Below are 23,487 nucleotides of genomic sequence, written 5' to 3'. Positions count from 1 at the left end.
CTTGTTGATGTGTTGCTTTACCTTTGGTTGATTTCTGGATCCTCAAATTTTTTATATTTTTTATTCTTTTCTATTCTGTCCAGTTTTTTGTTTTGTTTTAAATGGAGTCTTGCTCTGTCACCCAGGCTAGAGTTTAGTGGCGTGATCTCGGCTCACTGCAACCCCCGCCTCCCGGATTCAAGTGATTCTTCTGCCTCAGTCTCCCAAGTAGCTGAGATCACAGGTGTGTACCACCACATCCAGCTAATTTTTGTATTTTTAGTAGAGACAGGGCTTCACCATGTTGGCCAGGCTGGTCTTGAATGCATGACCTCACATATTCCACCTGCCTCGGCCTCCTAAAGGGCTGGGATTACAGGGGTGAGCTACCGCACCCGGCCTGTTCTGTCCAGTTTATAAAACTATAAGTTGATTTTGAGAAGATTTGCTGACCTTTTCATTCCACCATTGCTGGAAATCCTGCTTTGATTCTTGAGACCTGGGTTTATAAACACGTAACTCGAGTTTTATTTGCAAGTGATGAAGAGCCCTCTCTACCTGTTCAGGGCCTCACAGGCTTCTTGAAGCTTTTGATGACCTGACCTTTCCTCAAGGCAAAACTAATGGAGAGTTGCGTGCTGTCTTGAGTCCTGACTGCTTCACCCGAGGACCTCTCCACCTCTGCCCATTCCAGAGGGGAAACCAGGCCCTGCACCCCATTCTAAGACCTAGAAACCCATCCCACTAAGTCTATCTGTTTACCCATCAGTCCTACCTGGTCCATGCCACTGATTGAAATGGAGGGGAGTGGTTTCCATCCAGCACCCCTGAAAATGTGACCTTATGCAGCTTATCTCATGAGCTTTTCCTTTGGAAAAAGGATGTCAGTCCAACCCCTCCCTAGTGGAGGGGATGCTGCTTTCTGAGGAATCTCTTGTCCTCACTGCCGCCAGGACTCTGTAGTCTTTGGAGCAGCAGGCTTAGTTCTCCCTATCCTTCTTTCTAACATGGATTTAACTTCTCACTTTCTTGCTTATCATCCTCTTTGCTCAGCTCTTGCTATTGGACAGCATCTAAACCTTCTAGCTTGGCATTCAAAAGCCTCATCATCTGGCCCAACTTACTTTCTAGCTGCAGCTCCCTTCACTACTCACATTGCTTCAGCCCAGCAGAACTGCTTGCTGTTCTTTGGACTTGCCATGCTTTCATACCTCTGCACTTTTGCATATGCTGTTCCCTCTGCCTGGAATGCCTCTGTCTCCTCCCCATCTGGTAAACTTCTCCCTTCATGGACCACCCTAGTTGTCACCTCATCTGCTAAGCCCCCTTTGATTCCCCGGGACAGAGATGCTATTCCTTCCTTCGTCCTTCTATTGTACTTTGCTTTGGTCTGGGCGATCGCATTGCACAGCCATCACCTGTTTACATGTCTGCTTCTCCCTCTTGTCTGCAAGGAATTTGGGGATGTGGCTGCCAGTGTCTGACCTAGTGCTTGACACATAGTAGGCTCCTCCTAAATGTGTGCTGAATGCCAGAATGACTGTCTATAACCTTTCCTGCCAGAAGTAAGTTCTCTCGATGGCTCTCTGTAGGCTTTGAAGTCTTTGGAGTATGATTTATAATCTGATTATATTCAAATGTAGGATCTACATGACAACATTCAATTAAATTCAACTTTTAAAAACCATTTTGAGTGGCTTTTGACTTATGTATTATTCATTGTCAGTAGCATTGGAAGCCCCCCGCAGGCCCCCGTACCTGACTCTATATTCAGGCTCTAGAATTGCTTAATTTAGTTTTGTCCTCCTGTTCTGAATAGCTGTCTTTGGCACCTAAAGAAACAACCTCTCTACCTTGACCCCCACCTGTGCCCTTTGAGGCAGGGGTCCTGGTGCTCATTGCTGCCAACATGAGTTTTCTGGGGCAGCTGACAGGTGTGTGCACGAATGTTTGTGTTTGGGAGGGGAGAACCTCATCAAATGGTATGGGATCAGTTTGTTATTTTATTATTTCTTCTTTTTAATAACCAAATTACTGATGCTGGCAAGTATTAACAATTAATCCTGTAAATTCCTCCCTGAGCCATAGAGATCCCTTAAACAGGCCCATTCCTTGATGGAATACGTTCCAGGAAAGAGGCTCCAGAATGGATTCTGCCCTGTGTTAGGGACACCTGTGACTTTGAAGTCTTAAGCTGACACCTGCCCTGTCTGGTAGCTGAAGGGTGGCAGCCTGGGAGGGAGCAGTGGGATATTGGTTGGGACCCTGTTCCCCTCCCCCTCCTCAAAGCCACTGACCCCCAAGGGAAATGGTGAAGCTGCTGCTGACCAAAGCTGTGACCTGAAGGAAAGAAAGCCAAGGGGATTCTCACTGTGTTGGGTGGGGGACTCCTGGGATTATAGCTCCATAAGGGCTCAGATATGTCGTCCAGGCCACCCCCAACTTCCAGACAGGTCTAAATTCAGAGTTTCTGAGAAAATTTATCTCTAGGTGTATGAATGGCTTAAATAGAAGACATCTTACCTGGTTCCCAGTTCTCAGAGAGAGCTGGACGGTACCACGGTGCCCTGTGATGACCCACGCCATGACACCTCCAGTGCTATGTCTGGTTCCTACTTGATTGTGAGCTCCTTAGGGCCAGAACTGCGTCTTATTTATTTTTATATTTTAGAACCTAGCACTGTGCCTGGAATGTAGAGTAGGTTCACTGGAGATTTACTGAATGGAAGAATGAATGTGTGGGTTAGGGGAGACAGTTCTGGTTGGAGGTAGGGACCAGACAAGAAGACTTTGACTCTATAACACAAGTGGGTTATGTGCATGGTGACCTTTTCGCTTATGAGGGCACCAGGTATGCACCCTAAAGCCCCTCAAACACTGCTGCTCAGCAGGGTCCCATCATCCTCACAGCAGGTTAGAGCTGAGAACAGGGTCCCTGACTGGTCTAGAACAAGCAGCAGGCCCAGTCAGGGTCCCAGCAGGAAGCAGATGGCCCACTCCAAAGGCTAATTAAAGGGTTCTGATGGCGATTATTCACAGAGGTGTAGGCAGGGCTAAGGAAAACCAGAAAGGATGGTAAAGCACCCCAGGGCATAGCAGTGGGGTACAGGCAGTAGGGAATATTATCCCCTAGGCCTGAAAGGCACAGGGAGAGAGCAGTGACCCCCAGGTGATTGCTGCAGCTATAGGGGTTATGGCCTTAGGGGAAGGTCTGGGGGAGAGAAGGGGAAGGATAGCACTGCCTCTCTCTCTTTCCTCCCTCCAGTCTCTTACTGTGTCTCCCCTGGTGAACTCACATGAATGCCTGGGAGCAAGGGATCTGGGGTGCTGCCATCCATTGAGGTGGGTGCCTGGGACACACAGCAGGGTGAAGAGGGTGCAGGTGGGATGGGAAGGGAACTGATAATATCTAGCCCACAAAACCTGGTACAAGTTGAGAGCATCCAGCTCAGACTGTGTGTGTGAATCCACAGGCCTCATCTCACCTAGTGGCCGCGCTAGGGTGAATGTGGGCAGGTGTGACTCTTGAATCTGTCTCAGAAATGCAGAATAACAAATGCAACTCATCCACCACCCAGCTCACCCCTGACCAGCCTTGCTGATCTCTGATCCCACAACCCAGTAGACATTTTCCCTTCCTTTTCTGTCTTCTTAAAGACCATCTACCCCAGGCAAGAGAGCCAGCTGGCTGCCAGTGAAACACCAATAGCCTCCTAGTCTCCTAATCAATATTGGAGTGGAGAGGAAAACAATTAGTGGCTTTTTATCTTCCAAGAAGTGGGCTGTCTTTAGTGCAGGGCAGAGGTAGAGAGCATCCGGCGAGGGACACCAAAGTGCTTCATAAATCAAAAGCTAGTGATTTCTGGGTCTTGTGGGATTCCAGGACAGGGGTATTGATGGACATTTGCATGGCTATCTGGGTTTGATTGGAGTTAAGGAGTGGGACAGGAGATGATCTGAGGTCCTTGTTCTAAGGGAGTGAGTTGAGAGAGGGAGAGAGGTGTTGGGTTCCAGGGACTGGCCTCACAGTTCCTGAGGGTGGCTTTTCTTGGCCCACCGTAGGCTTGGCCACAAGCTCCCAAATACTTACAGTGTAGGCTCTTGGGCTTGAAGAATCTTAGAGATCTTATGGCCAAACCACATCATTTTACAGAGGGAAACACTGGGGCTTCATGAATGCAATGACTTCCCCAAGGTCACATATGGTGTCCATCACAACATCACACACTCTCTAATGAAATCCTTTTCATAAGCCTATGAGGTGGGCTCTATCTATCCTTTTCTACAGTTGAGGAGGTAGAGACTCAGAGAAGCCAGGTAACTGGCTCAGGGCCACACAGCCAATTCGTGGAGAAGCCCAGGTCTTCCTGGCTCTACAGTCCATGCCCTTCTACCAGACATGCTAAGATAGTCCTGTAGGGCCAACCTGGGGCCATCCTCTCATGTCACACCCTGTGAGCAGAGCATGGATACTTTATTCTGACAACATCCAAATCCCATAGCACTAATTGCTATTGTCTGCCTGAAGTGGCATAGCTCTGTGTTTGGGTTGATGCATGAGGGTCAGCCTAGGGATAATTAATGGGATCCATTCTCCTTTCTGCTGCTCAGTTGAACTCAATTTGGGTAATTTTCATTAGTCCAGCTGGAGGCCTTATCCCATGCAGGGGTGGGAGGCTAATAGGGTATTTGTATGGCCGGGTCACCTGGATCTCCCACAGCAGGGCAAGTGGGCTCATGTAGGTCATCCTTATAAGGGGCTGGCTAAGGCCAAAGTCCGCTGCTTTCCAAGGAGCAGAAGGAGCACCCTGATGGCTCCTGCTCTGTGCACACACATGAGTGTGCAGCAGCTGTGCCTATCCCCTCTGCTCCTCTCTGAAGGCCTAGAATCTTGGAAGTTCTGAGATGAAAGAGATCAGCTTGCTTTCTATTATTGAACCTTTTCTGCAGCTCTCTTTCTCGCCCAAACCCTAACCCAGTCTTTACTTGCACACCTCCAGGGACAGGATGCTCACAACTCATACCCTAGAGTGTCTCTGGTATGCTCCCAGGTGCATTTCATGAATTCCTCCCAGCCTTAGAACTGCCATGTCAGGGGGTCAGTGTCCCATTGCTGGTAACCTACGGCTGTGGGCAACTTCCTCCATTCCCTTTCCCCAGTGGGCTGCACAGATTGGATCAACTTCTGTGTGAGCCATCATGTGAAAATTATCAGGGAGCACTGCTGTATATCTTTCAGCCCCATCTTCTACGTCCTCACACAAGGCCCAAATCATTTTTTTTCTACAGTTTCCAACAATCTGATTGGCAGCCTTTAAGGGCAAAATGGTAAAGTCCATCCCATAGCAGCTCTTTAAATATTGAATTGTTGGTTCTTGAAAGTTTTCTACAGGCTAGATAAGCCCAATTCATTCTTTCTTTCTTTCTTTCTTTCTTTCTTTCTTTCTTTCTTTCTTTCTTTCTTTCTTTCTTTCTCTCTCTCTCTCTCTCTCTCTCTCTCTCTTTCTTTCTTTCTTTCTTTCTTAGATGGAGTCTCGCTCTGTCGCCCAGGCTAGAGTGTGCAGTGGTGTGATCTCGCCTCACTGCAAGCTCTGCCTCTCGGTTCACGCCATTCTCCTACCTCAGCCTTCCGAGTAGCTGGGACTACAGGCGCCTCCTACCAGACCAACTAATTTTTTGTATTTTTAGCAGAGACGGGGTTTCACTGTGTTAGCCAGGATGGTCTCGATTTTCTGACCTCATGATCCGACCATCTCGGCCTCCCAAAGTGCTGGGATTACAGGCGTGAGCCACCGCGCCCAGCTGATAAGCCCAATTCTTTAACACTTCTCCTAAGACATGATTTGAAGTCCGTCCCATCCTGCTCACTCGCCTCTGTCAAAATTTCTCTAAAGCCAACACTCAACACTAAGCCCCATTCCTGGGAGGGAGGGAGGAAGGAAAAAAGAGAAAAAAATAAACTCCACTCCCAAAGAGTCAGACAGGACTGTCAACATCTTCATTTTGGACCTTCTATCTCCATGAAAGCAGCCCACGCTCTGTTAGCTTGGCTGGCAACCTCTTCACAATGGTAACTTAATGCTGTCTGGAGTCCCTAAGTCCTTTTCTCAAGGACCAGATGAGACCTTAGCCCAGGACCATAACCCGTGGCCTTGGAGATACCTGTCAGAGGCTGTTACCACCCTCCATTCTGTGCTCTTAGTTCAGAAAAGCCAACTGGCAAAACTTTTCTGAGTGGTCCTCAGCCTTTTGCATCTGCTCCCAAGAAGAGAGAGCTGCCACAAGGGCACTGTGGTCGTGTCATATCCTGCAAGGACAGAGCTGTCTCCCCTGGCTCCTGGTCTCTTGGTCTGTCTTTCCTTCCCCTTGCTCTTGCTGGGGTCCTGTCCTCTGCCTCTGCAGATTCATGCTCACTCTCCTTCCTGCTTCACTCCTGCTGGATGGATTCTTGCTTAGCCTTGGTGATGCAGGGTTGAAGAGTCGGGGTGGGGGTGGGGAGGATGCTAAGGTCTATCTATCCAGTGCTTGTCCTCTATCCTCGAGGAAGGTCAAATTGTCCAGTCTCCCACCTCCAGTTGGGGTGAATTGGTTCCTCCCAAGCTGGTAGTCAGATGCTAGGGAGATCAAGCCATCCTTACCAGCCTTCAGAGGATGCACATGGCCCTGGTCAGGTGCTCTGCTGGATCTGATGGCTGTACGCCAGGTGTTCCCCATCAGCTCATTATAATTGTAATACCAGGGGCGGGAGTCAGACAGATCTGGGGTGTAACCCAGGCTCCATGCTTGTTAGCTGTGTGTCCTTGGCAAAGCTACTTAACATGCCCGAGCCTTAGTGTTAAAATCTGTAATTTGGGATGTAATTTTCATCCACCAGCGTTGACGTTAAATTTTAAAGAACTTGTCATGTGGTCCAGTGCTCACACAGGGCCATGCATGCTGTAAAGTCTCAATTGTTTTTATATTTAAATTTTTCTACTGATAGTGAAATTAGCACTTTCCAGAGTAAAGAGTTTGAGCAAAGGGGGGATGACTTGGGAGGTGGAATGGTTGAGGCATGGTGTCCCCAGGGCTGTCTCTCTCTGAGAGCCAGCTCCCTTCCAGGGCCAGGCCTCCAGAGCTGCTGCTGCTGCCACTGCCACTGCTGCCAGCGCTTCAGGTCCTGCAGGAGCTGTCGACTCTGCCCCTGGCTCTAGTGACACTGCAAGTAAACAGCAGTTGTCAGAGTTGATTTAACGTTGATATTTTTATCACATATCAGGGCCTGGCGCCATGGCAAGGAATGACAGAAGCAGAATGCTAAATAATTTTGCTAAATAATGTACACTCCCTGGGCTGCCTGAATGGAGCAGCTGAGGGAGAGTGGAGACTCTGGTTTGGCGTGCAGAATTTGTACAAGGGATACATTTAGTGCTTCGTCCCTGGTGTCCCGTGCTGACAGCCTCCTGTGGCCTGGGTCCTGGGTGAGTGGAGCTTACCACAAAGCAGCAGATGAGACAAAGCTAGGGGTGTGCAGAGAAGGAGAGAGACAGTAATAGACAGATAGATAGAGAGGCTCAGGCTCAATAAGTACTTGTTGATTTGATTTGAAAGGAGGGAGGAGGGAAGCAAGGGAAGACAAAGAAGCAGAGGAAGCAGCTGAATTAGAGACAGAGGCAGGAGGGAGAAAAGAGGGAGGCAAAGATGGAGGGAGGTGAAAGGAGCAGGGAAACCAGGGGAAAGAGAACGAGAGAGAGGGGAAGTGGAGAAGACAGAGACGGACAGGGGGAACCATGGGACAGCAGTGAAAGGGGCTTGGCCAGGGGCCCAGGGAGACAGGGAGGGAGTGGGCAGAGATGAAGCAGAAGGGCAGGTTGGGGACCCCAGAGGGCTACAGCAGCAGTGTCAGGCCAGGCCAGGCCAGGGCCCATAGAGTGAAAACCTTGTCATTTTCAAACCTCCACTTTGCTCCCCATCTCTGCTGATCTGTAGCCTCCTTCTGGGCACAGTTATTTCTCTGGGCTTTGGGAGAGAGGGAGGTCAAGTCTGTGCAGGTTCAAAGCCCTCCCAGGTAGACTGGGCTCAGTCCACCTGGGAGCCAGGGAAGAGAAGTCCCACCTCTTCTTACCCTCACCCTGCCTGGGAGGGACCAGAGAAGGGAACACTGCCCCAGGGTAGGGCCCCATTAACTGCTGAGAAATCCAGGCCAACACAGGCCCGTGCCTGAGAGCAATAGCAGCATGACTTCCAAGGACATTGCATGTCACCAAGATACTTTCAGTCCTCAGTCTTCCTCTGGGGAGTTGCATCAGTCTCTGGACAGAGAGAGTGTCTTAGTCATCCCTAATTTCAGCACCTAGTGAGGTCCCTGGATTGCAGTAGGTGGTCAATGTGTGTTCATGGAATGAGTAGAGGTGTAAATGAACCATCTTTGGGTGAAAGAAAGGAGACATCAGAGACATAGACAGGTTGAATGACCCAGTCCCACAGCACATTGGTGACAGGCACAGGACCCATAATCCCTCAGACTGGGGAGAAGGTCTTCTAATGTCTCCATAACTACCTCTGGAGCCTGGAGGAGCCTTGGACCCCAGACCCTGTTTATGTTTATAAACATACAGAGTTGGAACTCTGATCAATCCAAGGTGTGACTTAGCCCTTCCAGAAAGGTCTGAGTCTTTCTACCTTCCCACTTTTTCTTTCTTCTCTCAACCATTTTCCCACATCTTCCTCTGCCAACCCAATCTACCAAGGAAATATTGTGACTGATTCTCATGGAAATCTTCAGCCAGGTCATTGCCATCACAGTGCTCCTTCATGCCATCCTTGGCCACCACACAGGCCAGGCTATGCTGCAGTGACAATCAATCCTCAAATCCCAGTGGCTTAGCACAGCCAAGGGGGATTTCTTGTTGCATCACAGTCTGCTGCAGGTTGGGGTAGCTCTTCTTGGATAAACTTCTTCAAGGGATGAATGATGCAGGGATCCTCGCCCCTTCTGTTTTCTGATGCTGCCGTATTAACATGTACTCTCTAAAGGAGCCTTTGAAGGGGAAGAGAGAATAAAAACAAGCATACATGGGGACTTATGCCAAGCTAGGAAGTGGCCTACCACTTCTGTTCACATGCCTTTAGCCAGGACTCTGTCAGATATCCCTTGCAGAGGTACAAGGAAGGCTAAGAAATGTAGCTTTCCTGTGTGCCCAGAAACAGGCAGATGACGTGGAATCTGGTGAACACATTGTACAGCTGACCCTTGAACAATGCAGGGTTTGGAAGCCTCAATCACCCCTGCATAGTCAAAAGTCTGTGTATAACTTTTGACTTCCCCAAAACTTAACTACCAATAGCCTACTGTTGATTGAAAGCTTTGTTGATAACACAGTTAACAGGTATTTTTATGCCTATGTATTATATACTGTATTCTTTCAAGAAAGTAAGCTAAAGGAAATAAAATGTTATTAAAGCTTGCAATCCCAGCACTTTCGGAGGACGAGGAGTGCGGATTGCTTGAGCCCAGGAGTTTGAGACCAGCCTGGGCAACATAGTGAAACCCCATTTCTACAAAAAATAACGAACAAACAAACAAAAAAATTAGCTAGGTGTGGTGGCATGCACCTGTAGTCCCGCCTACTTGGTGGGAGGATTGATTGAGCCCAGGGGGTCAAGGCTACGATGAGCTGTTATAGCGCCACTGCACTCCAGCCTGGGTGAAAGAGCAAGACCCTGTCTCAAAAATTCAATTCAATCAATTCAATTTAATTTTTAAAATGTACTAAGAAAAATCACAAGGAAGAGAAAATATATTTGCTATTCATTAAGTGGAAGTGGATCCTCATAAGGGTCTTCTCCTTGTCGTCTTCACATTGAGTAGGCTGAGGAAGAGGTGGGGTGGGTATTGCTGCCTCAGGGATGGTGGTTCATCTGCAAGTTTTTTTCAAACGGTCAAAATCTCAAAGTTTTTTTTTTTTTTTTTTCTTTTTGAGACAGCATCTTGCTTTGTTGCCCAGGCTGGAGTGCAGTGGCATGATCAACCTCCACCTCCTGGGTTCAAGTAATTCTCCAGCTACTCATCCTCCCGAGTAGCTGGGACTACAGGGGCGTGCCACCATGACCTGCTAATTTTTGTATTTTTAGTAGAGATGGGGTTCCACTATGTTGGCTGGGCTGGTCTCGAACTCCTGACCTTGTGATCCTCCTGCCTTGGCCTCCCAAAGTGCTGGGATTACAGGTGTGAACCACTGCGCCCAGCCCAGAGTTTTTAAATATAGTTATTGAAAAAAATCTGTGTACAAGTGGACCCACACAGTTCAAATCCATGTTGTTTGAAGGTCAACTGTATTGTCTCTGCTGTTCTACCTGAGACATCATCTCTGCCGCCATCTTTCCTCTCCCCTACCTGACCTGTACGTCTCTGTGGGACCTCTCCCTGAACTCCTCCCTCTTCTCCCCTGCCTCCCTGACCATTCCTTCTGTCCTCTGATACCCCATCCCATGGTCCATAAATCCTCCTGCCTCCTTGACATTTCCTCTGAAAGTTCCCTCTACCTCCTGGTCCTAACTGGAAACTGGCTCTTCCAAGGACACTGTGTTTCACATTTACATGCCTCGGGGTTGAGAAGTGGGGTTGGTGTCCTCCTCACATGCCAAAGCCAGGTCTGGGCCTTCACTCGCTCATAAGAAACTCGGCTCCAGAAGGCTGGTGTCATTTCGTCTGGCTTTCTCTTTGCCTCTTACTGTGGTTGCCGCCTGGCCTCTTGGTCACTCCCTCATTCACAGAACACGTGGCATCTGCTCAGTCTTCGCCACGTGCCAAGGCCTTCCTAGGTCCTGGGGATTTCAGTGCTCACATAGAGGATTCGCCCAAATCCTGGCGAATCCGTTCTCATCTCTTCACAGATATATTGGTCTCTCCCTTTTCTCTACTTCAGGCAGCCACTTCCACAGTGAGATCTGGATTGTATGGTCCAGAATTGCTTCCCCCTCTGAGATCCTACATTTGAACATCCTGCGCTTTGGCCACAATTTCCTATCAACCAAGTTCTCTTGCTCAGCTTCTTTACCTCAGTGTGTTTCTCACTATCATGGAACATGCCTTGATTTCTTTACCTTCCCTGTCTTTACCACTTTTCCCATCCAGTATAAGTTTTCTGGCCCATCATTTAGCCACTGTATTAGAGTTCTCCAGAACCAAACTAATATATATAAATGTGTGTGTGTTTGTGTGTGTGTGTGTGTGTGTGTGTAATATTCCTTATATATATCATAAGGAATGGGCTCACAAAATTATAGAGGCTGAGAAGTCCCCAGATCTGTAGTTGGCAAGCTGGAGACCCAAGCGAGCTGGTGGGGTAGTTCTAGATTGAAAGCTGGCAGCCTCAGCTCCCCGAAAGAGTCAGTGTTTCAATTTGAGTCCAAAAGCGAGAAAGAACCCATGTCTCAGTTTGAAGGCCTTCCATCAGGCAAGAATTTTCCTCTACTCATGGGAAGATTGCTTTTTTTGTTCTTTTCAGGCTTTCAATTGATCGAATGGGGCCTGCCCGCATTAGAGAGGACAGTGTGCCTTACTCAGCCTACCCACTCAAATGTTAATCTCATTCAGAAATGCCCTCACAGACATACCCAGGGTAGTGTTTGACCAAGTATCTTGGCACCCAATAGCCCATTCAAGTTGAGACATAAAATTAACCATCACTGCCACCTTCTTGCAATATCCTCAGATACTTTGCTCCATTTCTTCTCTCTTACGACCTGGAAAAACTCTAAACTCTGGATCAACTCAATGGTCTACTTTTTCTGCTTCTTAGTTTGGACTGTTGAGTGCTGCTAGAGATACACATGTGCACGTGGGTGTGTGTGCATGCATATGCATGTATGTGCATGTGCACACGTGTATGCGTGCACGCAAACACACGCGCACGCACACCCACACACACACACCCCACTCACACTGTTGAGTAGACTGGCTTCCTCAAATTCATGGCCTCTGGCTTCTCCTGAGCCTTTGATGCTCTGGTAGTTTTTCTTTGATTCCCTAGGTAGCCATTTCTGCAAGAAGTTATCTTAAACTTTCTTTATTCTCCTTGAACTTTCTCAACACTCCATCCCCTTCCCTATCTCTCCCCATCACTGGGATCTTTGAGACAATAGCAGCCCTTAGACAAAAATGCCTTAAACATATTTCCCCCTACACCGGTTTCCCTGCATCTGTACCAGGACTTCTCCTGCTTCTTTCCTGTCCCAGTGGTCTCCTGCCTGAGACTGAGTTTTCTGATCCTTGCTCAGGGACTTTACCTCACACATCAATGAACTCATTCCTCTGCTGAAACTTCAAGCACTCCCTCCTGTTTCTGAATCCATCCACACATTGTTTAAACATGATGTACATGCATGTACATCTCCCATGCCATAGCCAAATGCACACCCTTCTCTGACTTTACACCCCCACCCCTGGTTATTGCCTCATCTCTCTTTGCTCCTTTACAGCCAGACATGTTGAAATGTTGTTATAATTTTGTACTTTTCTTTGCATTGAAATAATCTTCTTTCACACACTACTCTGTGGAGGTCACTGTGACCTGCACATGTCACCTGCCTGTTGGATTTAGTGATGGGTACAGGTCACAGGTGACCTCAACAGAGTGGTGTGTGAAAAGAAGATGATTCCAATGCTCTTGTCCTGCTTGACTTCTCTAGATCTGGTCATCCACCCCTTCTGGAAATGTTCTCTTTTCCTTGGTTTTCATGATGCAGTTTTCTTCACTTTTTTCTTCCTACCTCTACCGGACTGCTTCTTCATGGTCTCTATTGTAGGCCCCTTCTCCTCTCCCTTTCCTTACCTTTTTGGTGTTTCTTAGTGTTTAGTTCTCTGCCTCCTTCACATTTACTCTGTGTTTGAATCTAATGCTGAGGATTTGATGATGATCTGTCAGCTGATGGTGCTGGCATCTTTCCTCTCCCCAGACCTCCTGCGTGTCCTACTGTTTGCTGCATATCTCCAAAACTTATCGTTCCCCTACCTCTCAATAAAGCTGTCCCTCCTGTGTTCCTTCCCTTGGTGAATTCATTCATTCAACACATACATACTGCATGCCTGCTGCATGCCAGGTGGTGAGCTAGGCTGTGGAACCCTCTGCCTGGCTGCCAAGCCAGAAACTCTGAAGTCAGCTTGGACTCCTCTTTTTTCTTTTTTTGAGAAAGAGTCTCGCTCTATCACCCAGGCTGGAGTGCAATGGCACGATCTTGGCGCACTGTAACCTCCTCTCCTGTGCTCAAGCAATTCTCCTACCTCAGCCTGCTGAGTAGCTGGGACTACAGGTGTGCACCACCACGCCTGGCTAATTTTTTGTACTTTTAGTAGAGACAAGGTTTCGTTATGTTGGCCAGGCTGGTCTCAAACTCCTGACCTCAAGTGATCTGCTCACCTCAGTCTCCCAAAGTGCTGGGATTACAGGCATGAGCCACTGTGCCCAGCTGGACTCCTCTTTCACTCTCCATCTTCTAAAAATACCACATCCTGCCAGAGTTACCTCTGAAGCATCTTTTAAGTTCTTCCCTGTCTCTCCACTTTTACTGCTTTCTGGACTACTATCTTAATTCCCAAATTTATCTGCCTGTTTCCAGTAGCATTCCCTCCTGTCTCTTATCTCTACTAAGTCCAGATGACCTCATCACTTTCCTGTCTATAATCTTTCGTAGATCTCCATTGCTCTGGGCTCCCAGGTACCTACATACTCACCTGCCTTTGTAGGACTTCACCTCTGCTGTTTCTCCAGCCTCGTCTCTCATGGTTTGTCCCTATCATGGTCTATTCAACATCCGGGATGAGATATTTGGAGTCTTAGGCATGCCATGCTGTCCCCTCTGCCTGGAATTCCCTACTTTCCCCTCTTTGCCTGGCAAAACTTTTATAGCTCAGATAACATCTTAGAGGTCTCTTTCCTCAAGAAGCCTTTCATATTTTAAGACCGGCCCAGGTGTTCTGACCTAAGTCCTCTGAAGCAACCTATGCTTGCTTTGTCATGGAAACCACCACATTGTAATTTCACAGCTGCTTTACTCACAGTTTCCCACCCTTACCATGAAGTACCTTCTAGAAAGGCACTGTGTGTTGTTCACCATTTGCATTCCCAGCACTTCACATAGTGCCTGGTACCTAGCAGGTGTTCAGTGTATGTATGTTAAGTGAAAGAGTGAGTAAGACCATAAGAGAGGCAATGCACTAATCGACCCAGAGCCCAGGCAGGACCATAATAGACAAGGGCATCTATGGATAACGAAGGACTCTGAGGGCATGGCATGCAAATAAAACCATCACCACAACAGATGACCGCCTGGTGCTTGTTGAGCATTACTGATGGTAGTGGAAGTAGTGCTGAGCTCCAGGTCGGAGAACCTGGAGTTATGTTTCTGCCATTTCTTAGCTACTAATGACTCATGGTAATTCCATTAATGTTTCCAAGCCCTTGGTTTTCTCATTCATTAAATGGAGACATTAACGCCAACTTAATAATATTATTGTCAGAATTAAATGGGGTGAGAGTTGGGGGAAGTGCTATATATTCTGCAAGTGTGATGAAGGTGTCTTGGGCATCTGTTAGAGACTTGAGCAAGCAGTAACCTTACACTTGGCTTGGTCAGACACAGAAAGGAAGCAGCTACCTCAGGGCAGCTGCTCTCTGGGGCCTGGGGATTGAGTCTCAGCAGGACAGAGAGTGTCAGCTGCTCTGAAGCTCCTGGGAGCACCATAGCAGGAAGAGGGGCACCCTGAACTCAGCTCCAGCGCAGACCCAGGCCTCCTGCCTGGGAATATGCCCCAAGGTGTATCCCTGGGGAACAGGAAAGCCAGGTCCAGGTCCAGATGGGAGGTCCTACCCCTCTGGACCTGGCAGGCTCCCAAATCCCTCCCCTGTGCTGCTTCTTCCTTCTTCCTGGGACCACATCTGTCTTTCCTTGATAATGTGCCCAGGACCCCAATGAGACCACCTCTGGGCCTAGAGAAGTACCCGAGCCTGGGCTGAGAGGTAGCTGGACATGGCAGGAAGGCTGTAAAGAAGTGGAAAGACTTGGGTTCCTGTCCCAGCTCTGCTACATGTCAGCTTTGTGGCCTGGGAAGTTGCTTCTGGGCCTTTTCTCCATTTCAAGAATGAGGTTATAAGCCCACCACACAGGCAGTTGTGAGGGCCAGTGGAGTACCAGGTCTGTAACGACTCCATGGATCATAAATGCTATGCAAAGAGTAAGGATGATCAGAGAGATGAGGCTTTGTAAAGGCCTTCATGGAATTAGCGCACTTGTCCAAAGATGAGTCCTGCTCATCTTGTTTCATCCTCAGCCTTGTACTGGGATGTGTGTGATGGGGGTTTCATAAGAAAGGATTTAGAAAAAGGGAACTTTCTCTCCTGTGTGTCCTCCAGTGTTGGGAATTCCTGGGCTGTGCCTGTAGAGGAAGAGGGGTTGCTGCCTGGCCTCAGGATGGGGGTGAGGAAGGGTGAAGCCAGACAGGAGGGTAGCTATGATCAAGGGGAGCCTGGGAGGGTGAGAGGATTGGGGACCCTGCGAAACTGGCCAGGCTGATGCCAGGGCTCAGCTGTGCCAGAGCTTTAAACCGGTTGCTTATAGTTGAGTGTTTAAAGCAGTTTACTCATAGCGCCAACTGTTCTTGGATGATTTTCCCTAAATGTTTTATGTTTTGTACTTGTGCCCAGAGGCAATTTTATCTGGTGGGGGCACTTCTGTCAATCTGTCACCATGAATGATTAGAAGAAAGGAGAACAGAGTGGGCAGAGAACAACGGGAGGAGGAGCCCATGTCCTCCTGGGGGCCTGGGGGACGTCTGTGCACACAGTCATGCAGATTGGCCGTTGGTCAGTCCACCTGCTGGACTCAGAGTCCTTAAACTCCTTGATTGTGGCTGGATGAGAGTGCCTGAGAAACTGGGGCTGGAGTCTTTGCCCTCAGGGCACTTGGGATTAAGTGATGCATATACACACACACACACACAAACACACACACACACACACACACACACACACCCAGCCACCACACACACCAAGAAGCTTGGCCACAAGCTAGCCTTACCAGCAATTTCCTAAAGGGCATGATTTAGAGCAGTCTGGGAAGATTCTCCATCAAGAAATCACTCTTCCATTCTATTACCTGGAATTCCTTTTTCTGCGAGGAGCCACTTTGACTTTGCTTGTATCTTAGTCAGGGAAGGTAGTGACAGAGCAAGCTGCCTAGTTTGGGAGGTGGGCCGCCTACCAGCCTGGTTTCTTTCTCTTTGGTTCCTGACATAGCTGCTTAGATGCCAAGTGGTGGCCACTCAGGGCTCAGAGCCAGGCCCAGCACAGCCTCTGGGTCAACTAGAGGACCTGCCATTAAAGGCTGGAACACAAGCTCCTGGAGGCACAGGCTCATGTTGAGTTTGTTTAGTGCCTAGAACCGTGTCCAGCACACCATTGACACTTTGTGAATATTTGTTGGATGAATAAACGAATGAATGAAGATCTTTCAGAACTTCTGAGTCAAGGTTTTACTTTATGAATGGGCTCTTTTAAAATGCAGATGCCTGGGTAAGAGGCAGGGCACTAAGTTGTCTGAAGTCATGAGAAGTGGCCAGGCTTTGGGTCAGACAGATCCAGGTTAGAATCTTAACTTAATTAACCACAAAGTGTGTGACCTCAATTTCTTCATCTGCAAAATGGGATAATGACGTATACCTCTTAGAATTGTGGCATAGATTAAATGTGTAGGAATGTATAAGCTGAGAGTGAGAGGAAAAGGCACACAAGAAGCTCAAGCAGAAGGGAGACTAAAGAGAAGCAGCTTAATTTTGGGAAACTCATGCTGCAAGCTGGTTTGGCAGGGAATCCCTGAAGTGAAGTGAAAGGACACTCACATCCTTGGCTGGCTTGGGGAGCCAAATCCAGCTCCTGTGTTCCAATCCTGAAGTAGTGGAGGGGGGGATCTGGTCCTCACCAGGCAGCAGGCGCAGAATGGACCAGCAACTCCTTAATCGGGATTTATTCCTCCCGGCTATGAATCAGTTCCACCTTACTGTGGATGAGTTTGCGAGAGCCTGCTTTTTCTTTCTGACTAAAGGAATACAAGTTTTGATAAAGTGATGAGGACAACAGGGGATTATTTTGGGGCTGGGAGGTGAAGCCTAAGGAGGCTTAACCAGGGTGCCTCAAACCTGGGGAAAAGCATAGAAAGCAGATCATTGAGGATCTATTTTTCGCTAGACACACTTGCTTGGGAACTAGAAAATCAAAACTTAATAACTCTGCACAAAGCGCTTTGTAAACCTACACTATTTAATCTAATTACTACAAAACTCAGAGAGATTTTCATGGAAGACATTATTTTCCCAATTTGAAGATGACGAGACTGCAGACCAGAGAATGGAGGGAGATAGGGATACAAGCTTGCTTTGAGGACACTCTCCAATCCTTGGAAAATACATTTCTTGGCTGATGTGACTGTTAAAGCTAAAAGAACCAAATGGTCATTTCGGAGCTTTGATCACTGAGATCCTTCCAAGATTGGTAAGGTTAAAAAGGTTGTAAACAGTGGGGACAGGTTCACCTCCAACTCTGCCAGCCACAGTGGAGGCAGCAAGAGATTGCGGTGGGGCAGAAACTGGATCCTGGAAGACACGGACAGGGGCTGGAGCCAGATACTCCTAGTGCTGTTACCAGGTCCGACTGTTCCCATGCTTGGGATGGCCTTGTGACTGTGTTACCTGCGATGGCAGCGTTGTCATTCAGACTCTGGGGTTCAGGACCTGGGATAAAGTCTGTGTGCTACTACCTGTTGTTGCACAGCCTTAGGGCACAGGCATCTGGGTCCTCACAGCAAGATGGTGAACTCTCTGGGTGTTTGTGTCAGGAAGTGAAGCTGGACAGGCAGAAAGGGCCAGACCAGAAAGGGCCTCTTCTGATCACAAAGATGTGTGGATGTTAGCCTGTAAGTGAACAGCCCAGGGTGTGCACCATGTCATATAGGTGCATATGGAATTAAAGTGTATAATACCCTGGACAGGAACAGCTGCATAATTTGTGCATTCCTCTAGTGCAAAATGAAAATGCAGGACCCTTTGGTCAGGAAGTGTTAAGAATTTCAATACAGTGATAGCGGACCATTAAACAGAATGCAGCACTGTCTGAGTGTGTGCCCAAAGTGACTACCCAGGTTAGACACCCATGAAGCCAGACCTGATCCTAGGGACGAGGGCTATTTGGGCTAGGGAGGCTTCTGTCATTGCAGGCTTGGATTTGCTTGCAAGCGTTTAGTTTGTTCTGGGGCTACAGAACCTTGCAGACTTCCTTCCCTGAAAGGTCTGGGGTCTGGAGTGCGGGCAGAGGAACGTGGATGTTGGGGGATGGGGGCTGCCTCTGCCAGAGCAGGCACAGAGGGAAATCTCCCCACCTCCCACCCAGCACCGTTTCCTCCCCACCCCAAAGCCAGAGCAAGGTAATAGTTTTTGACACGTTTCATTGAAATATAATAAAATATTTGCATGACGTTATTAGATAAATAAGGGTTGACTTGAGGCAGTGCTTACTGGGAAGTGTGATAGGAAAATTCATTTAATATGAAAGAACGTGGAAGCTTAAGGTTATGGTAATGGATTGATTGCAGATAGTATCTAATAACTCCATACAAATATATTTCAATCACAATATCTGTCGGGTTGGTCCTTGGCTCCAGAGGCATAAGGGGGTGATTGATTGTATCCTCAACCTCTCTTCCAGGTCAGATTAGAATTAATTAATTGCTAATATTGTGACACTACTTTTGTAATTAAGAAGCCCCACCATTTCCAGTGGCAGCAAGAATGAAAAGTGTTTATTATTGTCTCAGATGAGGCAGTGGGGAGGAAGACAAGCAGAAAAGTCATAGAGAGAGGGGAATCCAGGAAGGGAGAAGGTATTATTTCACTCTCTGGGTCTTGAGGTTTTCTGTTTTGCCTGCAGAGTGGAGCCCTGGATAAGAGGCAGGGTCTCAGGGCTGGGCCACAGGCAGAGCTTCGGGCACTTGCACAGAAGGTCAAAGGCGACGCCTCTTGCAGGTGTGCTGATCCCAGAAGGCCTGGCCCAGGAGCCAGCTGAGTGTGGGGACTTGGGCAGGAGGGAAGCTGTGGCTATGACCAGGGTGGGGAAAGCAGAGACCGTAGGGGTTCACGGCTGATGAGCCAGTGACATGCCCCTTCCTCCCTTGATAAACTGTGAAATCCATTTGTCCTTGAGCAAGATGAGCTGGGTGAGGTGGTTGCTGTCACTTCTGGGCATCTGTAGAGGGGCTGGAGGAGGAGGAGGAGGACAGTTGCCTGTCCAAGGCCCATATGCTGGCTGGTCTCCCAACGCATGACCCTGGGAGTTTGCTTGTCTTTCTGCCTTTTCCCTTCCTGGGGAGAAAATGGAAATAATTTCCTTTGAAACGTGACATTTCCTAATCCAGTGCCCAGCTTGGCCGACAGCAGGATTAGCGCGCACGAGCTGCCAAGCCTGGCTGGCCATATGCAGGCGCCTCCCATGGGGCTGCAGTGGCCAGCGCCAGCCCCTCCCCTAGCTCTTCTCCCATCCCAGTCTGGTCTCAGCTGCCCCCTCTGTCTGTGCATTGGGAACTGGTGGGCTGCAAGCCACTCAGGCCCTTTCCTGAGACTTGGATAGGGTACAGGTTGTGGTGGGCTCTTTTACCCACCAGAAGCTGTCAGTGTTGTTAGCTCAAGGGAGAGGGAGCAAGGCAGGAACCTGGAGAGTGTGTTCAAGACTTGGTTCTGCGTAGACTAGCTGTGTGACCTGGGGCTATTCACACCCTCTCTGGGTGTTAGTCTTCTTATCTTCCAAATGAGAGTTTTGCAGTAGATTGTTGCTACCCCATCGGCTCCCAGCAGTCTCTGATTCTAGAGTCTTACTCAAAGCACTTTTAGTAATAAGGACCAACCCAAATAATAAGAAACCAGTAGCTATTCATAGAGGAGGCATTCTTCTGGCTCTGCTCTCCTTCTCTGTTCCTGTCTCCGCAGGTGCCCAGGACTGGGGGCTTTTCCTGTGTGGTCTCTCCGTTCATGTACCCGACAGACAGCACTGCAAACCCTCTTGCCGTCAGGTTCCCAGCTGATTAGAGTGCATGATGGTGAAACCCCACAACAGTGTCACAGGTAGATCGTCTTTTCCTGCTTTTTACAGAGGAAGAAACTGAGCATCAGAGAAGTTAGGTGACTTTCACCAGTGATTAGCTCAAGCGAATTTGAACCCAGAGTGGCCCAGCTCCAAATCCCCTGCCCTTCCAGGCTGCATCTCATGTGTATGAACCATCCTCCCCCAATCCCCAGCCAAGGCCAAGTCCATGAAATCTGGGAGTTGGGCTGTCAGCCCTAGGCTATCCTGGCTGTGTGTGTAATTTTTATTTTTATTTTTGTAATGGGGATTGGGGTACTTCCTGTGGGGCATCCTAGCGTGCCCCTCAGCACCATAGCCAGGATCCGGCACTGTGGTCTCCAAGACTGGGACCTTCGGAGATGTCCCAGATGCAGAATGCCTGAGCCCCAGGCTGTGTTCACAGATGGAAATGAGGCTGAAAATTCAGATTGGATAGCTTGTCAGGGAGAACCCTACAAGATCTGAATAGTTTTGCTGGGTTGGAATTTTCTAGAGCAGATGCTCATCTCTTTTCTGACCTTGGGGACCAAGAGAAGGACCTGAGGGAACCAAGCCTTTTGGTGATGAATAAGCGAGAGGAGGAGAATCCATGAGCTCTGGCCAGGAGAGCTGGACCCTGGGAGGCCCTGGCCACCAGAGGCGTGGAATTTCTTCCCTCCTCTGGCCTCAGCTTCTAATCTGTCCATCAGAGACTTGGCTTGGCTCTGAGAGTCTAGGGTCTTTCTGAAGCACTTCAAGGTCAGTGGAGGCCGGGGAGGTGAGGAGATCCTGCTCCCGCCCCTTCCCATTCCTCCTCACCCTGCCTTCTTTGCTGTGTGCCAATATTGTAACGTGACTTAAAAGTTGAAGAACGTTTTCTTTAGGGGGCTGGAGTGTTTGTGGTGGAAATGAGGGAGGGGAGTTGAAGGGTAATTGTTGCTTTAATGGCAGGAGGAAAGAAGTGTACACAGCAAAGGGAAGCTCAGCCCGCCCTTCCCGATCTCTCACGCAAACAGCCCACAATCAAGCTCCTTCACTGCATTCAGAGTTACAGATGGGAGAGAATGCTTTTCGCGCAGGGCCCCGTGGTGGAAGGAAGACAGTTTGGTCATAGAATGCTTGTCTTGGAAAAAAAAAAAAAAGGTCCAAACCCTGTGGGCTGTGAGAACTGGGCCCACCTGTGAGATAGGTGTGGTCCACTGGGAACACCCATCCCTTCTCCTGAGGTGGATGTTTACCTGGCCTGCCTCTTTTGGAGGCCAGGGGCCTTTGTCCCACTCCACAGTCCTGTCTCTTTCACATTTGTCTGTCTCTCACCTTGTCCTTTCTTCTGTGTTGGTATCACTTTCTTGGTGTCTCTACCCCTCCCATTTTCCTCTCTCATTCTCTCCCTCCCCATCATCGATCTCCCGATCTCCCCACCTCTGCATTAGCATTCACAACCTCCGACACCAGCCACTTAGGCCAGAAAGACAGCTCCTTGGAAACACAATTGAAATATTTTTATAAATGACCAGCAGAGTTTGAGTGACATGCCCTTCTTAGGCTAAATAAAATTAAAGTAAACCTTCTAAAAAATACATGAGCCAAACATCCTCTGCACATTTCATTATGCAAATGCAGCGTCCAGCCCTGCACAAATTAGCCCTCCTTTTGAAATTCTCTGCTGCTCCTTCCCTTCCCTATGCTTTCCTCTTTTTTTTCCCTCTCTCTCTGGGTTTTGAGCGAAAAGGCTTTGTGATTTTAGGCCGGCAGCTGAAGTCTGGGGGAGAGGCAGGAGGCTGGAGGGTGGGAGGACCAATGAACTCCTTCTGATTTTCTCTTTGTCCCCTTTCTTCCCTCTCTTTGAAAGGAAGGCGATAGAAAAACAGTGAGCACAGAATGATGCCAGCCTCACCCTTTCTCTTTCCAAACTGCTTTGCGGGGTCTGGCCGGGAGAGGTCAGTCTGGGGTTGAGAATAGGGGCTCCCAGGAGTGGGGGCTCCGCCCTCCCTCAGTCTGGGGGCCCTGATTGCTGGCAGCCCTGAGGGAATGGAAGGATGAACAGACCACAGACCCATCTCCACCCCAGGTCCAGGCGCTTGGGCCCCAGGGTCTGCATAATAAAGCATGTCTTTTCTCTATGGCCTGAATCCCAGTGGCAATTGGAAAATTGAGCTATGTTTCAGTTGTGTCCTTTCCTCTGTGCCCAGGCTGCAGTGTCAGGGAGAATTTGGCTTTCTTGCAGAATTTGGCTTGCATGAGAGAGTCACAGCCCTTGTCAGGGAACTGTGGAAAGGGAGGTACGATTGGGATAGACTGGAGACTGCTACCCTCCCCAGGCCAGCAGACCACATCATTGAGGAGGACTGTGGTCCTTGTAACCTTCCCTGCACATGAGCTGCCACAGTGAATTATCTCCATGAGAATAACTTACTGGCTCCCAATCCCTTAACGAGGAAAATATATCACAGAAAGGAACCAAAATAAGTTACATCAAAGTATAAATTACCTCCTAGAATCTCACCATTTAGATGTGTTTTAGAGGGTTTTTGGTTTCACGTTATTGGTATAGGGGCTAAGATCAAAGTTGATATGGTAAGTTGGCCAAGGTAACAGGCCCGGTGAGAACAGGCTCCTGGTTTAATGCTGTCTGAGTTCCTTCAGGCTGGTATCACAGGACACCATAGATGAGATGATGTCTAAACAACAGAATTGTATTTCTCACAATTCTGGAGGCTAGAAAGTGCAAGGTCAAGGTGCTGACAGATTTGGTGTCTGACAAGAGTCCCTTTCTGGTTCTGCTTTCTGTGTCTTCAGATGGTGAAAGGGGCTAGCTAGCTCTCGGGGATCTCTTTTATAAGGAAACGAATCCCATTCATAAGGATGGAGCCCTCATGACCTCATCACCTCCCAAGGACCCCATTCCTAATACCATCCCCCTGGGAATTCCGACACATGAAACTTGGGGTGGGGGAACACAAACATTCCATCTATTGCACATTCTCTTCTTTAAGCAGAAGCACCAAGGGCCAGGCACAGAGAGAAGAAGGTGCAGGGGCAGAATGAGCTTCTGGGACAAATGTCAACTGACTTTCCCCCATCCCCAGATATGGTCCTGCCCTTCCTCCCACATGTGTGGCCTTGCTTGCATCCAGCTTATTCTTCACCCATTCCTGGTTATCCACTCTGAACCTCCAGGACTGAGTGTTGATTTCAGATAATTCCTCCCCCATCACATCTCCCAACGATTCTAGGCGAGTCTGTGGAGTCTCGGTTGGTCTTGCCCTTGCTGTCCTCCTGCTTGCCTCCTCTTCCTGAGGTCTGTCCACCTGGAGGATCAGGCGTGGGGAATGGACGGGGGCAGAGAGAGTGGTAAATGGAAGTAACTCAGTGTACTAAGTGT

Source organism: Symphalangus syndactylus, chromosome 3 (genome assembly GCF_028878055.3).
Source record: "Symphalangus syndactylus isolate Jambi chromosome 3, NHGRI_mSymSyn1-v2.1_pri, whole genome shotgun sequence".
NCBI classification, from domain to species: Eukaryota; Metazoa; Chordata; class Mammalia; order Primates; family Hylobatidae; genus Symphalangus; species Symphalangus syndactylus.
This window is presented reverse-complemented; position numbering follows the sequence as displayed.